Source organism: Triturus cristatus, chromosome 5_2, assembly GCF_964204655.1.
Source record: "Triturus cristatus chromosome 5_2, aTriCri1.1, whole genome shotgun sequence".
NCBI classification, from domain to species: Eukaryota; Metazoa; Chordata; class Amphibia; order Caudata; family Salamandridae; genus Triturus; species Triturus cristatus.
In genome coordinates, this window is record NC_140588.1 from 765,853,417 (window position 1) to 765,871,922 (window position 18,506).

The following is an 18,506-nucleotide window of genomic DNA, read 5'->3' on the forward strand; positions in this document are numbered from 1 at the left end:
AAAGTTCTTGAAGCTGCAGGACGCCACAAACTTCCACCCACCTCACTTGTATGGGTGGGCCAAGTACCCGTGGCAGGGAAGGGCCCAAAACGTATTGTGGATACTTCAAAATTATCTATCACCAAACAACCTGATTTTTCAATGGGGTCACCTGTGTTTTTGGTCACGGGCTCGGCGGACATCTAGAGAAACCTACCTAACCCCTATGTTTCTGAAAACTAGACACCCGAGGAAGTCTAGGGAGGTATGGCTTGTGTGGTTTCTCCAACAATTTCCTACCCAGAATCCCCTGCAAACCTAAAAATTAGCTAAAAAAATTAAATTTACCTCACATTTCTGAGTGGGAAAGTTGTGGGATCACTGGACTGATACAAATTTCCCACCACCTGGCATTCCTCCAGGTCTCCAAATAAAAATGGCACCCAACTTTTTTGGGTGTGCCAAGTACCCATGTCAGCTTAGGGCCCAAAACGTATTGTGGATACATCAAAACAACCTGGTTTTGCAAAGAGGGAACCTACGATTTTGACCCAGGGCACTCTGGTCATCTAGGGAAACCTGCCTAACACAGACATTTCTGAAAACTAGACACTCTAGAGAGTCTAGGGAGGTATGGCTTGTGTGGATTCCCCAACGGTTTCCTACCCAGAATCCCCTGCAAACCTTAAAATTAGCTAAACAAAATGACATTTTCCTCACATCTGTGTCGGAAAGTGTGGGATCACCGGTCTAACACAAATTTCCTACCACCCGGCATTTCTTCAGGACTCCCAATAAAAATGGTACTCAACTTCTGTGAGTGGGCCAAGTATCCGCAGCAGGAAAGGGCCAAAAACATTTGTACCACCAAGGGGAACGCTGGGTGGTAGGAAATTTGTGCCGGCGCAGTGAGCTTTCACAAAACTGAAATGTACTGTCACTAATTAAAAAGACAAAAAAAATGAACCAGTGACTCATAGCTCGTGAGCTTTAAAGCCACATCAAGGCCCCAACCGCTTTACAGGCCATTCATACACCTTTCGTATGTGATACAGACAAGACCTTTCACACCGTCAGCCATGGAACCAACACATTCCAACATTCACAAAAAGAGATACTGTACACTCTGCCAGAGAAAGACAGAAAAGACAAACATTACTGCTTAACCATCTGTTCCTCAATTACACACACATACTGGTTAGATTTGTCATGCGGGTGAGTGTTGGTTCAATATATAAAATTTTATTAGCAAGAGTTTTCACAATATTGAAATGCACTGTTAATAATTGAAAGGACTGACAATTGAACCAGTGACTCACAGCTTATGGTCTGTAGAGCCACGACAAGGCACCAACCTCTTTACAGGCTATTCATACACCTTTTACATGTGTGACACACACAAATCCATTCACACCACCAGCCATGGCCCTAGAACATTACAAAACTCACATTAACAGGCAGCGCCATTCAAGGGCACATCACTTTCATATTCCCACATGCCTGACACAGCAAACCACACCGGCTGATGGATTGACTGGAATGGTGTTTAGCTGCCAGTGTGTGTTGTGGCTGGCAGCAAGTCACTAGTAACACATCACCAGCCAAGTGCCAGTTCACACACACTGCCACCCAAGCACCAGTCCACATTCATCGCCGGCCAAATGCCAGTCTACACACACCGCCAGCAAAGCACCAGTCCACGTACACCCCCAGCCAAGCACCATTCCACACACACTACCAGCCAAGCACTAGTCCACGCACAGTGTCAGCCAAGCGCCAGTCCACGCACACCCACCAGCCATGCGGCAGTCCACACACACCACCATCACATTTAGTTTTTTTAAACAAAAAAGAAAACATAAACAAATTGTAAGTAGATTCAATACTGCAAACACAAAAGCTGAAACTGAATACATTACGTTAATGTCAATTTTGAAACTGAACAAAAAATATAAAACAATACAGACCAGGCAGTTCACTTTAACACTCATGGATGCTCCCAAAAATAGTTTTGCATGTGGTACTTTCTAAAACAAGCTAGCCCACAAAGCGCAGGTTCAGAAAGACATTCAGGGCAGTATATACAAGTCTCCTTCCGCGTACCTCTTCACCAACAGACTCTACATCTCCTACTTGGAAAGTCTTTTGTGGGCGTGGGAGGAATGTGATCAGCAAAGTAGCGATCTTTCAATCTAGCCACATCCTCCACGACTCCAACTCCAGGAACTCTTGTTTGTTCCACTACAACAAGGCTGTCTATCACAGACTCCTGAAACTTAACAAAAGTCATCATGAGCAATTTTTGAACAGCATAAAAGCATTAAAGGTTGCTAAGTGGAAAAGATGGATAGCCAACTTCTTATACTAAATGAGCACCACCCATGTGTCTATTATAGTGTAAAATGCACACAGGTTTGTGCACTTCAGCAACCTGACCCCAATCAGTCACAGGTGAAGTATTTTCATCATGGGTGATAGTCAGCATGTAGATGTCTATTTTGTTTGAAAACTTCACATTTAGACGTTCCTCACTATGCAACACACTGCATTGTCCGCGCTCAAGCTTTTGACAAACATGCTGTTTCGGGAAACCTTTATGCTTAGAGCGGATTGTGCCAAAAGCAACAGTGTCCTCTGTGACCAATTCCCTGAACAACTGCACACTAGTGTAGAAGTTATCTGCATATAAATGGTGACCTTTGTTAAAAAGTCCTCTACCAAGTTCTCTCACAATTTTCTCACTCACTCTGAAAGTGGAAGGACAACCAGGAGGGTCAATCCAACAATCCCGACCGGTGTACATCCTGAAATTAGAGAAGCATCCAGTCCTACTGTCATACAGCATATACATCTATATTCCATAGCATGCCCTCTTGCTATTAATGTACTACCTAAAAACCAAGCAGCCCTTGAACAAGACCCTGGAGCATACATCTCAGAAAATTGATCTACAATGTGAATAAGGACAAGCCCAATCTTAAAAAGACGGACACAATCAGGGCGATCTTGTGGCAACGCTAAACCATTATCGACAAAATGCAGCATCTGAAGCAGAAGCAAGTACTGTTCACAATTCATTATTGCTGGAAGTATAGCCGTTGCCATCAAGGGACTAGTAGACCAATATGAAGACATTGATTGCTTCCCATAACAAGCTCATCAAAAAAGTGAAACCCAAGAGCTTCTTCAACTCCTCCAGATTAATGGGAGTCCACCAGGTAGCTCGAGAGTGGGGTCTAAGTCTTGCAATATTGTCCCTCAAATACTGTTCAGCATACAAATTAGTCTGCTTAACAACCTCCTCCAAAAATACATCATACATAAACAACAACAAAAAATGTATAGCCAAAAAGTTTTCAGTATCCACTCTACACCCTGGGACACCAGTAAAATCCGGCAATACCTGCTGCACCATGTCTGGGGTAACATGTCTGGGGCTGCAGTCTGGATGCCTTTTGCTTTACTATCAGCACATCAATGTCCTTCATCTGCACTGAGATTGGTTTAATCATCCAAAGATTCCTCTCTGACATAAAATTAACTGCCAGAATCTTCCACTCCCTCCTCAGCCTCAGATGCAGAGTCAGTCTCATAATCATGGTCAGAGGAAGACTCGAAAAGCATACCAATAACCTGCTGAGCAGTCATCCTGCGGTTAGCCATAATCCATTCCAAGAAAGGAAATTTTACAAACAAGTCATCAACCAACACTGTTCAAAATCAGTAATGTACAAAGTGTGGCTTTAACACAAAGATCTATATATTCAAAAACTATATGACTCACTTGGCAGAGACAGATAAACTCACCAGCACCTGCTCTGCAGAGACACAGCAAAATCCAGTGATATCCCACTAGAAAGAAAAAACTAAACAAATTACTCACAAGACAACAAAATACATATCAAGCTCAACTGTAAAATGATTTTCACACACAATGAAACAGAAGCAAAATATACTACTATTCTTACACTATTTAATACAAACACATTCATGCAGGGAAATTTCACTCATTTATAGTAAATAGTACAAAAACCATTTTCTTACCAAACACATGCAACTACACAAACTGCAGAACTACCAGTGACGAACCACAACCTGGAACATCAGTTAAATTAGAAAAAGCCTTGAACTAGAATAAAGAGGAGAAATAAAACATCACAATCGCAAATGATAAGAAATAAAACAATTAACATTATAACACGCTATGTCACTACCCAAATAGCCAATCTGCCAACAAGGGGTCAGAAAAACAGCCAAAAGTAGAAATAACCGATGCCCCATCCCATTGGGCAAACCTTACCCAAGGGGCACCCGAAATATAAATATAAATATCCCTGTTGGGCCTCAAAATAGGGGCAGAAAAAAGGAACAAGTATCAAAAAAACAAATTGGAGGGAGTTCCTTGCTGGAAGGACCACACATATGCACAAAGATTACAATTCCCTGGTGCTAGTGGTGTTCTCTGCCCTCACTGGGGCAGATGGGCCTCAAAATCGGCCTGATTTGTCCGCAGGGAGGCAGAAAACGGGCAACACAGAAAGCCCCCCTTTGGAAGTGACCCTTGCCCAAGGGTTCGCTTCCATTTACTAAAAAGAAACAAATCTCTGGAGCTAGTGGGTTTTCTACCCCCCTCACCCCCCCCGGGGCATATGGGCCTTTATATAGGGCTGATCCCCCTCAGGGGAGCAGAAAATAGCCTCAAGTATCCCCCTAAAATTGGGAGAGGCGATCCTTGCCCAACAGATTGCCTCCAGCCACAATCATGCACAAACATTAGTGATCCTTGGTGCTAGTGGTTTTTCTACCCCCCCTCAACCCTCCAGGGGCAGATAGGCCTTCAAATAAGGCCAATCCCCCCCCAGGGGCCAGAAAATTGCCACAAGTATAAAAAAAGATGGGGATGAACCTTGCCCAAGGGATCGCCCACATGCACATCCATCTAAAATTCCTGGTGCTAGTGGGGTTTTCCAAGGCCTCAAAATTGGCCTGATCTGTTCCCCGGCTGGGGAAGGGGGGGGGGGGGCAGAAAATGGCTGACAGAAAATGACCCCAATAGGAAGCGACCCTTGCCTAAGGGGTCACTTCCATTCTTCCATTCTGTTAAAAAAGTCCCTGGTGCTAGTGAGGGTATTCCTGCTGCACAATCATGACTCTATGCATGATTGTGCAGCAGGAATGCCCTGCAAAGAGACATCGGGGAGAGGAAAAGCATTTTCCTCTCCCCCAATGCCTCTGTGTACAAAGAACCCCCACCAGGAGCAGTAAACACTTACCTCCTTCTCTGACGCCTGGATGCATATGGCTTCCAGCTCATCTGGGGACTCTTGATGACATCGGCTGACTTCATGGGATTGCCAAGGGGAGAGGGATGGGTTTGGCAGAGGAAACTTTTCCACTGCCATCCCTGTTGGGGTGGTTAGATGGGCTGCCCACGGGGGGAGTGCCAGCACTTCCGCCATGGGCGCGTGTTTCCCCCACTGGTGCTCATGACAGAACCGTTCAGTCATGAGCACCGAAAGGGTTAAAGTGAAAACACAACACAAGAAAAAATCCAAACCAATTTAGAACAATGGAATATAATTTAAGAAATAATTTGACACGAAAACAACAAAAATCCAATCAGTAGAACAAGAGGGATGCAAACCCAAAGATATAGGGTAAAATAGTGCCAAAAAGCACAAAGCATCAACTATGGGCATCTGGTTGCGCTGAACCGGAACAAAGTCACAAGTTCAGGTTGACCGCAATCGAGTACAGGCTGGGCAGAGGATCAAGTCTGGTCCACTGAGAGCTGTACCTTATGTCCTTGGTGTGAGAGCCTCATGACGTTGCTTTGCTCGACTTCACATCGTTGAGCTGCGGTTTTGACAAGGCTTGCAGCTGTGCAACAGGGTTTACCCGTGCTTTGTGCCATTCTGGCTGTGCACCGAGTCTTTGCAGTGCTTTGCATCACTTTGCATCAGATTTGATGGAACCTTCCGTTAGGCAAGAAGAAGTTCTTTCTGATATTCTCCAAGGGTCCAGGACCTAGGAAGGCACATTTTGGAGCTCAGAGATTCACTCCAGCAGAGACCAGGAGGGTTCAGGTAGATCCAGTTGCAGCAGGTCAGCTGGGCTGATGCACGGAAGCCCCTGGAGCTTGTGTCACTGTACCTCGGAACAGGAGGTCAGTCAAATTACCCTTGGGGCTGTCACTCAGGTACCCTGGGAACAAGGCAATTGTCCAGTTTCCCTTTAGCAAGGCAGGCCTCAAGCAGCAGGACAATTCTTTTGGGGTCCTGGCAGGCATGTATCAGCAGGACAGCCCTCCGGGGGTCGAGGCAAGCCTCTAGCAGCAGGGCAGTAGCTTGGTGGTTCACTCAAGACTCTAGCAGCAGGGCAGTTCTTTGGAGAACAGGCAATCCTTAGGGAGTCTTCTACAGATCCAAGAGTGTACTGAATAGTGTCTCAAAAGGTCCAATATCTATTCCTGGTGCCAGCCTTAGAAGTGGGGGAAACAACCTGGCCTACCCCCACATCTAGGCTCCAGGAAGTCTACATTCACAAATGCCTGTTGTTTGTGTGTGCTGGAAGCAGCCCCTTTTGAAGTGCAAGTAGGGTGAGAAACAGCTTTGCCCAATTCATCCAATCAGGATCCTGTTCTCTCCTGCCTAAACCTAAGCTCTGTTGTCTCACTGTCTGGGAGGAATATTAAAAGTCGAACGGCAGAGTCACGTGACCCAGGACACTGACAGCATGCACCAAATGGCTAGGAAAAGAAAACATCAACTTTCTAGAAGTGGTATTTTTAGAATTGTTGGTTAAACTCCGACTTTACCATTAAAAGGGTTTTAAATTACAATTCATTTGAGTGTAAATTTGACATTCCTGCCTACTCCCAATCAAAACATATTATTTATGAAATTGAAAAAGTTAAATCAATGCTTTTTAATGGGAGATATAAGCTTTACAATAGTAAAAAATGAATGTAGGGCATGTACAACTTGAAAACACATGTCCTACCTTTTTAATACAACACATCCTTCTCTATGGCCAGTTTAGGGACTACCTTAGAGGTGACGCATATGTTCAAGAATTAACAACTTACACAGAGTGCTCTGCAACTTGTATATATTTCATTTTTGAACAGCATAGATGCATTTAATAGCCGCTCCCCTGTGGACATCAATGCTAACCCTACCATCGAAAGGTGGAAATACAGAAGTCAAATTGATTACATTCTAATAGATCTACATTTCTGGGATGTATTGATAGATATGGTTGTGACCCTTAGGACCAAGAGTGATCACAACCCTCTGGTTTTAATCGTGAATTGCAATATCATTAAGGATCCATCAAACTCAGAAACACAGTGGGCTGAAGATATAGTAATTTACAAGAATAGAAGAAACGTAAGATATAGAAAAGTTATTAAATATCCATCAATTATGGGGTTAATTTATAATAGTCTAATCCCAACACTTTATTTTAGCCAGAATTCGGATAACAATAATTGTTTACTGAAAGCCTATGCCAATATTTTGGAGGGGCTAAAAGACTTTTTCACTAGAATGGTAAATAAGAAATGTACTAGGACGTTTTGGTAATTCATGGTTCAGCAATGATTTCACAATAGCCAACAAAGAGTTAATCAGTTCTATAAAACAGGGAGATAAGTTGCACATAAAAATGGCTAGGTCCGCTTCTAAAACTAATCTGATAGAGCCCAAATTGCATAGGAAAAAGGCCAATGGGAAGGTTTGCTTGAAGCAGCCATTTTAAAATATCATAAGCTACTCTGGTTATTTTGGCATATAGAGGACAAGATACCAGTACGAAGGCTCAGACTCATATTCCACCACACAAATAGGGAACCTATTTTGCGATCTTTATGAACCTCGTCAAGATGGGATAGCCAAGGATGATCAGACTCCCATTATACTGGTGACATGTTCTACCCATACCTATATTGTAAATACTTTTAAGTGCAATACCCCTACCTTTTCTCTGGAGGCTACCCATTCTGCAATCTGTAAACATAAAAAAGGAAAGGCCCCTGGCCTTGATAATATCTCAGCTGATATTTTGCTCAGAGCCTGCAGATTGGGCTCCCTTTATTAAAGCTCTTTAGAATACCATAGCTTTCAGAGTCCCAGTTCCTTCATTGTGGAACGGAGCTAAAATATTCCCTATCTTAAAGAAAAGGCTGCCACTGTTCTGCTAACTATCATCCAATAAGCCTTAGTGATTATCGGACTTGGTCCTCTGTGCAAGGTCATGGACAAACGTTTTGCCTTCACCCTCCTGTTTTCGGATCCCTTTTTGTTGGCTTTTAGGACTCATCACACTTTACACTGCTAACAAGTGATAAACTGCATGTGCTCTCTCCCTAAAAACTATAAACTTGGCTTACACCTATCACGGTTTAATTTACTTGAATGTCCCTAGTAAAGTAGAACTAAATGTACATGCCTAAGCTTTCTTTTTTAATCCATATAAGTATTTATTTTTAATATTTATTTGTTGTATTTCTTTTTACTATGTATTTGTCGAATCGGATGATAAAAATCTATCAACAATATTACAAACACTAAAATGCACACAATCACATGCTTTTAAAATACACATTTTTTTTTTAAATATCCGAGTTACTGTCCATATTCTACAGTGTGAAAATATATCATCAAGAGCATGGAAACTAAAATACAAATTTACAATATATAGTTTCAGAGATATCTAAATGCACTGACAAAAATTGATTTTAAAAAGACAGCCATCCAAAATTATTGATCAGCTATTTATGTACAAGATAAACTGATATTAACTAGTTATAAAACACTTCCTCCTGTGGCAAATTGATTCCATATATTTGAACACAGCAAAAACAACCTAATGGGTGTTGTTATATTTACAAATCCTGCAACCATCTTTATAGAATTGTATTCCCAGCAATTGAGAGAAAGGGGCAATCCATCTAGATCATTGTTTTTGATAGGCAGGGCAGAAAAAATAAATATGTTCCTCATTTTCCTCAGTTAAACTACAGGCTGGGCAATATTTTGAGGTGGTTACTTCAGGCCTCCATTTGTTAGTACAATTGGACAATGGTCATATTCCTGGGCTCAGTTTAATGTACAAAGTTTTGCTGGAGTGATATAATCCATAGGTTCTTTAAATCTAGGCTAAAATGTCATCAATAAGAAAGTCCTTGTCTGGCTGCCCATCATTAAAAGGTCTTTGCCAGGTGTCCTGCTCACAATTCCAGAATCTAATTCTGACACTAATGTGTGAAGACGTGGTAATGGAGCAAGGGTAAAGGCAAATCCAACACACTTGAATATTTGGAATGATATGATAAAAGAGCAAGACATGAAACAACATTAAGCAGAGGCGTTGCTCACAGTTTTATCTATGGAGGAGATAACTATTCTTTTAAATTGAGAATTCACTATTCACTATGCAATATGTTTCATACCTGTAATCATTCTAAGAATTTGTGGATTGAAAAAACACTCTGGAGTTGGCTCGGCTATGGAAGAAGATATTCAAAATATTATATTGTTGTTTTTAATATGATGTAATAAATGTGAGTCTGCCAAAGACAAATAAGACCTTTAAGAAAATATGTGTTCGTCAAATTGAAACAAAACTGCTTGCCTTTGAGGAGTTAATGTTTAATAGAATATTTGAGGAAAGGTATTTCATTATTAAATGTGGATCACTGACATAATATCGATAACCAAAATATCGACTACAGAAAATATCGTTGACAAATTATCGACTACAATATTATCGACTCACTATACTTATTAAAGAAAATACTAAAATATCGGGTACACAATATCGTCTTAAAAAAATATTGTATCTCATTATAGCAGTGCAACAGGGTTTACCCGTGCTTTGTGCCATTCTGGCTGTGCACCGAGTCTTTGCAGTGCTTTGCATCACTTTGCATCAGATTTGATGGAACCTTCCGTTAGGCAAGAAGAAGTTCTTTCTGATATTCTCCAAGGGTCCAGGACCTAGAAAGGCACATTTTGGAGCTCAGAGATTCACTCCAGCAGAGACCAGGAGGGTTCAGGTAGGTCCAGTTGCAGCAGGTCAGCTGGGCTGATGCACGGAAGCCCCTGGAGCTTGTGTCACTGTACCTCGGAACAGGAGGTCAGTCAAATTACCCTTGGGGCTGTCACTCAGGTACCCTGGGAACAAGGCAATTGTCCAGTTTCCCTTTAGCAAGGCAGGCCTCAAGCAGCAGGACAATTCTTTTGGGGTCCTGGCAGGCATGTAGCAGCAGGACAGCCCTCCGGGGGTCGAGGCAAGCCTCTAGCAGCAGGGCAGTAGCTTGGTGGTTCACTCAAGACTCTAGCAGCAGGGCAGTTCTTTGGAGAACAGGCAATCCTTAGGGAGTCTTCTACAGATCCAAGAGTGTACTGAATAGTGTCTGAAAAGGTCCAATATCTATTCCTGGTGCCAGCCTTAGAAGTGGGGGAAACAACCTGGCCTACCCCCACATCTAGGATCCAGGAAGTCTACATTCACAAATGCCTGTTGTTTGTGTGTGCTGGAAGCAGCCCCTTTTGAAGTGCAAGTAGGGTGAGAAACAGCTTTGCCCAATTCATCCAATCAGGATCCTGTTCTCTCCTGCCTAAACCTAAGCTCTGTTGTCTCACTGTCTGGGAGGAATATTAAAAGTCGAACGGCAGAGTCACGTGACCCAGGACACTGACAGCATGCACCAAATGGCTAGGACCAAGAGTGATCACAACCCTCTGGTTTTAATCGTGAATTGCAATATCATTAAGGATCCATCAAACTCAGAAACACAGTGGGCTGAAGATATAGTAATTTACAAAAATAGAAGGAACGTAAGATAGAGAAAAGTTATTAAATATCCATCAATTATGGGGTTAATTTATAATAGTCTAATCCCAACACTTTATTTTAGCCAGAATTCGGATAACAATAATTGTTTACTGAAAGCCTATGCCAATTGTTTGGAGGGGCTAAAAGACTTTTTCACTAGAATGGTAAATAAGAAATGTACTAGGACGTTTTGGTAATTCATGGTTCAGCAATGATTTCACAATAGCCAACAAAGAGTTAATCAGTTCTATAAAACAGGGAGATAAGTTGCACATAAAAATGGCTAGGTCCGCTTCTAAAACTAATCTGATAGAGCCCAAATTGCATAGGAAAAAGGCCAATGGGAAGGTTTGCTTGAAGCAGCCATTTTAAAATATCATAAGCTACTCTGGTTATTTTGGCATATAGAGAACAAGATACCAGTACGAAGGCTCAGACTCATATTCCACCACACAAATAGGGAACCTATTTTGCGATATTTATGATGCTCGTCAAGATGGGATAGCCAAGGATGATCAGACTCCCATTATACTGGTGACATGTTCTACCCATACCTATATTGTAAATACTTTTAAGTGCAATACCCCTACCTTTTCTCTGGAGGCTACCCATTCTGCAATCTGTAAACACAAAAAAGGAAAGGCCCCTGGCCTTGATAATATCTCAGCTGATATTTTGCTCAGAGCCTGCAGATTGGGCTCCCTTTATTAAAGCTCTTTAGAATACCATAGATTTCAGAGTCCCAGTTCCTTCATTGTGGAACGGAGCTAAAATATTCCCTATCTTACAGAAAAGGCTGCCACTGTTCTGCTAACTATCATCCAATAAGCCTTAGTGATTATCGGACTTGGTCCTCTGTGCAAGGTCATGGACAAACGTTTTGCCTTCACCCTCCTGATTTCGGATCCCTTTTTGTTGGCTTTTAGGACTCATCACACTTTACACTGCTAACAAGTGATAAACTGCATGTGCTCTCTCCCTAAAAACTATAAACTTGGCTTACACCTATCACGGTTTAATTTACTTGAATGTCCCTAGTAAAGTAGAACTAAATGTACATGCCTAAGCTTTCTTTTTTAATCCATATAAGTATTTATTTTTAATATTTATTTGTTGTATTTCTTTTTACTATGTATTTGTCGAATCGGATGATAAAAATCTATCAACAATATTACAAACACTAAAATGCACACAATCACATGCTTTTAAAATACACATTTTTTTTAAAATATCCGAGTTACTGTCCATATTCTACAGTGTGAAAATACATCATCAAGAGCATGGAAACTAAAATACAAATTTACAATATATAGTTTCAGAGATATCTAAAATGCACTGACAAAAATTGATTTTAAAAAGACAGCCATCCAAAATTATTGATCAGCTATTTATGTACAAGATAAACTGATATTAACTAGTTATAAAACACTTCCTCCTGTGGCAAATTGATTCCATATATTTGAACACAGCAAAAACAACCTAATGGGTGTTGTTATATTTACAAATCCTGCAAGCATCTTTATAGAATTGTATTCCCAGCAATTGAGAGAAAGGGGCAATCCATCTAGATCATTGTTTTTGATAGGCATGGCTGAAAAAATAAATATGTTCCTCATTTTCCTCAGTTAAACTACAGGCTGGGCAATTTTTTGAGGTGGTTACTTCAGGCCTCCATTTGTTAGTACAATTGGACAATGGTCATATTCCTGGGCTCAGTTTAATGTACAAAGTTTTGCTGGAGTGATATAATCCATAGGTTCTTTAAATCTAGGATAAAATGTCATCAATAGGAAAGCCCTCGTTGACAAATTATCGACTACAATATTATCGACTCACTATACTTATTAAAGAAAATACTAAAATATCGAGTACACAATATCGTCTTAAAAAAATATCGTATCTCATTATATCGAATTAATAAATATCGTTAACAAAAATATCGTCTAACCTTAAATAACTATCTAAATAACAAAATTATCGAAACCCGAAATATAGACAACCAAAATATAGAATTTGTCACAATATCGACTATCTAAAAAACAATGAATAAAATACACTTTTAGCACGAAACATACATTAGCATTGTAATACATAATAAAACACTTAAATAACATAAAACATTTTTGTTCAAACACATACATTTAAAAATAAACGTACCATAAACAATAATAATAAATTTTACAACATAAATATTTTATAATTATTATACTTGCATTAGACCACAATAAAAAATATCTTTAAAGCATTTAATACTACAAATAAACCATCACTTACTACTAATAAGTTGCTAATTAGCGTTTCCCTTACATGGAAAGAAACAGCCAAAAAAGAAAAAAACATCAAGGTAGACCAATGAAATGCTCACATTTCAAATTAAACCAATGAAATAAAGCAACTAATTAAATTCACACTATAAAAACACAATATTTCAACATCTCTTTCACACTACAAACTGAAAAGAACAAATAAGGTGAAACTCTACTCAACTGTTTCCTGAAAGAAGATTTACACTCCAAAAGAAAATTTTACAACTACAGAAAGTAAGTTAAACTCTATTTAAAATACAACAATACTAGAATGCTAACGCTGAAACTATTTCTAAAAATGAATTTACTACGCTTTGGGGCCGATTCGGATCCTGGAAAAAATTTCCCCGTACGAATCATATCCGGATTTTTTTCCGTGGGAAAAAGTCCATATGAATCGTATTGGGAAAATTCCCCCACACATCCTCGGGTCGGAAAACGTTTCCGACACGTCCCTGGACGATTTTACGTACAAATGTGAAAACTCAAGTCCGAGCGCGCAAGTACGATCCGTACCGGGCGTCCGATGTTACAACTGCATGGAAAAAACACCGTACGGACCGAACTCCCATAGCAACCATGGAGACATGTGCCCGCATACGCGCCGAACCCTCCCCAGCCCCCGTATGTACGCGCCGAACCCCCAGCCCCCCCCGCGGCAGTACGCGCCGAACCCCCCCTGCCCCCGTATGTACGCGCCGACCACCCCCCCAGCCCCCGTATGTACGCGCCGAACCCCCAGCCCCCCGTGTAAGTACGGACCGTACCCCCACCCGTGTAAGTACGGACCATACCCCCAGCCCCCCCGTGTAAGTATGGACCGTACCCCCACCCGTGTATGTACGGAGCGGACCCCCAACCGTGTAAGTACGGACCGTACCCCCAGCCCCCCGTGTAAGTACGGACCGTACCCCCACCCGTGTAAGTACGGACCGTACCCCCACCCGTGTATGTACGGACCGTATCCCCAGCCCCCCCGTGTAAGTACGGACCGTACCCCCACCCGTGTATGTACGCTACGCACTGGGGGTCCGCTCTGTACATACACGGGTGGGGGTACGGTCCGTACTTACACGGGGGGGCTGGGGGTATGGTCCGTACATACACGGGTGGGGGTACGGTCCGTACATACACGGGGGGCTGGGGGTTCGGCACGTACATACAGGGGCTGGGGGGGTGTTCGGCGCGTACATACGGGGGCTGGGGGGGTGTTCGGCGTGTACATACGGGGGCGGGGGGGGTTCGGCGTGTACATACGGGGGCAGGGGGGGTTTGGCGCATACATACGGGGGCGGAGGGGCCCCCTATTCCACTGGCATCGCGGCGTACTTAGCTTTTCCGGCACTTTTTGGGTGCTGTAAAAATATTGCCGTCCGGACTGCTGTCGGTTCGAATCGTACTTCCTGGTTCGTGAAACGCTGCCTGAATGCGTCCCGACGTCACGTCGGCGCTTTCCCGGATCACATTTGTATGGATATTTTCGTCGGTCGGTGTTTTTTACGGTTCGTACGGAAATGGTGTTTCCGTGCGAATCGTACTTGCATGTTTGTAATGTTTTTTTCCCGGGTACGAGTCGGACGGAGAAAACACTTCGACCGACAGTTCGTACCCAGTTTCTCCAGGATCCGAATCGGCACCCTAATTTAATTACATTCATATCTCCTCTACAGATACCTTCTAAACACACAAAGATATTTTCGACATCCCCACAACTCTAATATTAATCAATGTAAGTATATTTTAAATTTTTCCTACCCACCTAGAACTATTAATTAAAAAATAAAGTCTAAAACATATTTTATTACTTATTTCTCTCCTCTACAGAAAACTACAAAACCATCCAAAACTACCTTCTACACAATAACCTACTGGACCAAAGAAATAAGTAAGTATATAATTCTCAATCATTAAACAGCCTAAAATACGCAGCCAGTAAACATTGTAAGTATATTCACTAAAATGTAAATATATTTAAAATATCTGTAACATTGTTTATATTTACAACATATTTTTTCATCTCCCCTAGCATAATACAGAACAACATGACTGAAGGTGCAGAATTTATAACGTCTCAAAAAAAAAAAATGTTGTTATGGTATATGGGTTATGTATATACACAGGAAAAGCAAAGTGGTCTGAAAATGTTTTGGAAATGTAGCAAATACTGCTCAAACAAATGCTATGGGAGAGCTATTACAAAAGAAACCACTGTTCTTTCTGTAAAAGAACATAATCACCCCCCCAATATAACAGAGATAGAAGTTAGAAATGCTCTTGAAAACATTAAAGAAGCAAGTACTAGCACTGATAAACCCACCACCCAAATACTCAAAGAACAATTATTAAAAATACCACACCATGCATCAGCACAATTACCCTCAATTGATTGTTTAAAAAGAGCTATTGCTAGACAGAAAAAACAAACTACAAAAACTCTACCTACCCCTAAAACATTTGAAACAGTAATCATTCCCCCAGAATTAAGCATAACTCACACTAAAGAATTTTTTATTTTTTTTTATAACAAATCTCCTGATAAAAGAATAATTATGTTTGCTACTGCAAACAATTTAGTGAAATTACAACAATGTGACACTTGGATGATGGATGGAACTTTTAAAGTTTGTCCAAGACAATTCTACCAGCTGTAAACAGTGCATGGATTGTACCAACATTCTAACATTCCATTCATCTATGCCCTCTTACCAAATAAACAGCAAACGACATACATAGAAATGCTAACCAAAATAAAAGAAGAAACCAATCATTATTTCCCACAAAAAATAATTATTGATTTCGAATTAGCCATGATCAATTCAATACTAAAAAATTATCCACACACAGCAATCCAAGGTTGCTATTATCATTTTAACCAGAGTCTATGGAGACATCTGCAAAAATCCACCCTAAGGTGCCAATTCCGATCCGATAAAAAAATTCCCCGTCCGACTCGTATCCGGATTTTTTTCCGTCCGAATCGTCAAAGTAGCGTACAAACTGCCAAGTACGATTCGAACGGAAAAAAGTCCATACGAATCGCATTGGGAAGATTTCCCCACACGTCCTCGGGTCGGGAAAAGTCACCGACACGTCCCCGGTCGAAAAACCCACCGTGCAGAAAAATAAAGTCCGACTGTGCAAGTACGATCCCTCCTGTCCTCCCCATTTCACAACCGTACGCAAAAAACACCGTCCGAACCGAACTCCCATAGCAACCATGGAGACATGTGCCCGCATACGCGCCGAACACCCCACCACCCCCCCCGCCCGCGTATGTATGCCCCGAACCCCCACCCGTGTATGTACGCACCGAACCACCACCCGTGTATGTACGGACCGTACCCACACCCGTGGAAGTACGGCCCGTACCCACACCCCACCAGGGAATGTACGCCCCGAACCCCCACCCGTGTATGTACGCACTGAACCACCACCCCAGCAGTGTATGTACGCACCGAACCCCCACCCGTGTATGTACGCACAGAACCCCCACCCGTGTATGTACGGACCGTACCCACACCTGTGGAAGTACGGCCCGTACCCCCACCCCAGCAGTGTATGTATGCCCCGAACCCCCACCCGTGTATGTACGCACCGAACCCCCACCCGTGTATGTACACACCCAACCCCCACCCCAGCAGTGTATGTACGCCCCGAAACCCCACCCGTGTATGTACGCACCGAACCACCACCCGTGTATGTACAGACCGTACCCACACCCGCTGAAGTACGGCCCGTACCCACACCCCACCAGGGAATGTACGCCCCGGACCCCCACCCCAGCAGTGTATGTACGCCCCGAACCCCCACCCGTGTATGTACGCACCGAACCACCACCCCAGAAGTGTATGTACGCACCGAACCCCCACCCATGTATGTACGCACAGAACCCCCACCCGTGTATGTACGGACCATACCCACACCCGTGGAAGTATGGCCCGTACCCCCACCCCAGCAGTGTATGTACGCCCCGAACCCCCACCCGTGTATGTACGCACCGAACGCCCACCCGTGTATGTACGCACCCAACCCCCACCCCAGCAGTGTATGTACGCCCCAAACCCCCACCCGTGTATGTACGCACCGAACCTCCACCCGTGTATGTACGGACCGTACCCACACCCGTGGAAGTACGGCCCGTACCCACACCCCACCAGGGAATGTAAGCCCCGAACCCCCACCCCAGCAGTGTATGTACGCCCCGAACCCCCACCCGTGTATGTACGCACCGAACCACCACCCCAGCAGTGTATGTATGCACCGAATCCCCACCCGTGTATGTACGCACAGAACCCCCACCCGTGTATGTACGGACCGTACCCACACCCGTGGAAGTATGGCCCGTACCCCCACCCCAGCAGTGTATGCACGCCCCCAACCCCCACCCGTGTATGTACGCACCGAACCCCCACCCATGTATGTACGCACCCAACCCCCACCCCAGCAGTGTATGTACGCCCCGAACCCCCACCCGTGTATGTACGCACCGAACCACCACCCGTGTCTGTACGGACCGTACCCACACCCGTGGAAGTACGGCCCGTACCCCCACCCCAGCAGTGTATGTACGCCCCGAACCCCCACCCGTGTATGTACGCCCCGAACCCCCACCCGTGTATGTACGCACCCAACCCCCACCCCAGCAGTGTATGTACGCCCCGAACCCCCACCCGTGTATGTACGCACCGAACCACCACCCGTGTATGTACGGACCGTACCCACACCCGTGGAAGTACGGCCTGTACCCCCACCCCAGCAGTGTATGTACGCCCCGAACCCCCAACCGTGTATGTACGCACCGAACCACCACCCGTGTATGTACGGACCGTACCCACACCCGTGGAAGTACGGCCCGTACCCCCACCCCAGCAGTGTATGTACGCCCCGAACCCCCACCCGTGTATGTACGCACCGAACCCCCACCCGTGTATGTACGCACCCAACCCCCACCCCAGCAGTGTATGTACGCCCCGAACCCCCACCCGTGTATGTACGCACCGAACCACCACCCGTGGAAGTACGGCCCGTACCCACACCCCACCAGGGAATGTACGGACCGTACCCCCACCAGTGCATGTACGGACCGTACTGACGCCAAAAACACACGTACTGAACACGGACAAACCACATTTACACAAGGAGAGTCAATTAGAGTTTCCCCACACCACCAAACATGCCCAACAACCCCACAAACATCACCTACACTGACCTGCAACTGCCAAACTGCCAAACAGAGGCCCAAAACACGACCACTCCTCATAACACACCCACACAAAATTCAAACACAGCCACACCCACAAATGGACCAATAAAAATGGACCACACACACAAGCCATGAGCCTTTGCAACAGACCCACTGCTGCCAGAGCCCACAGATGA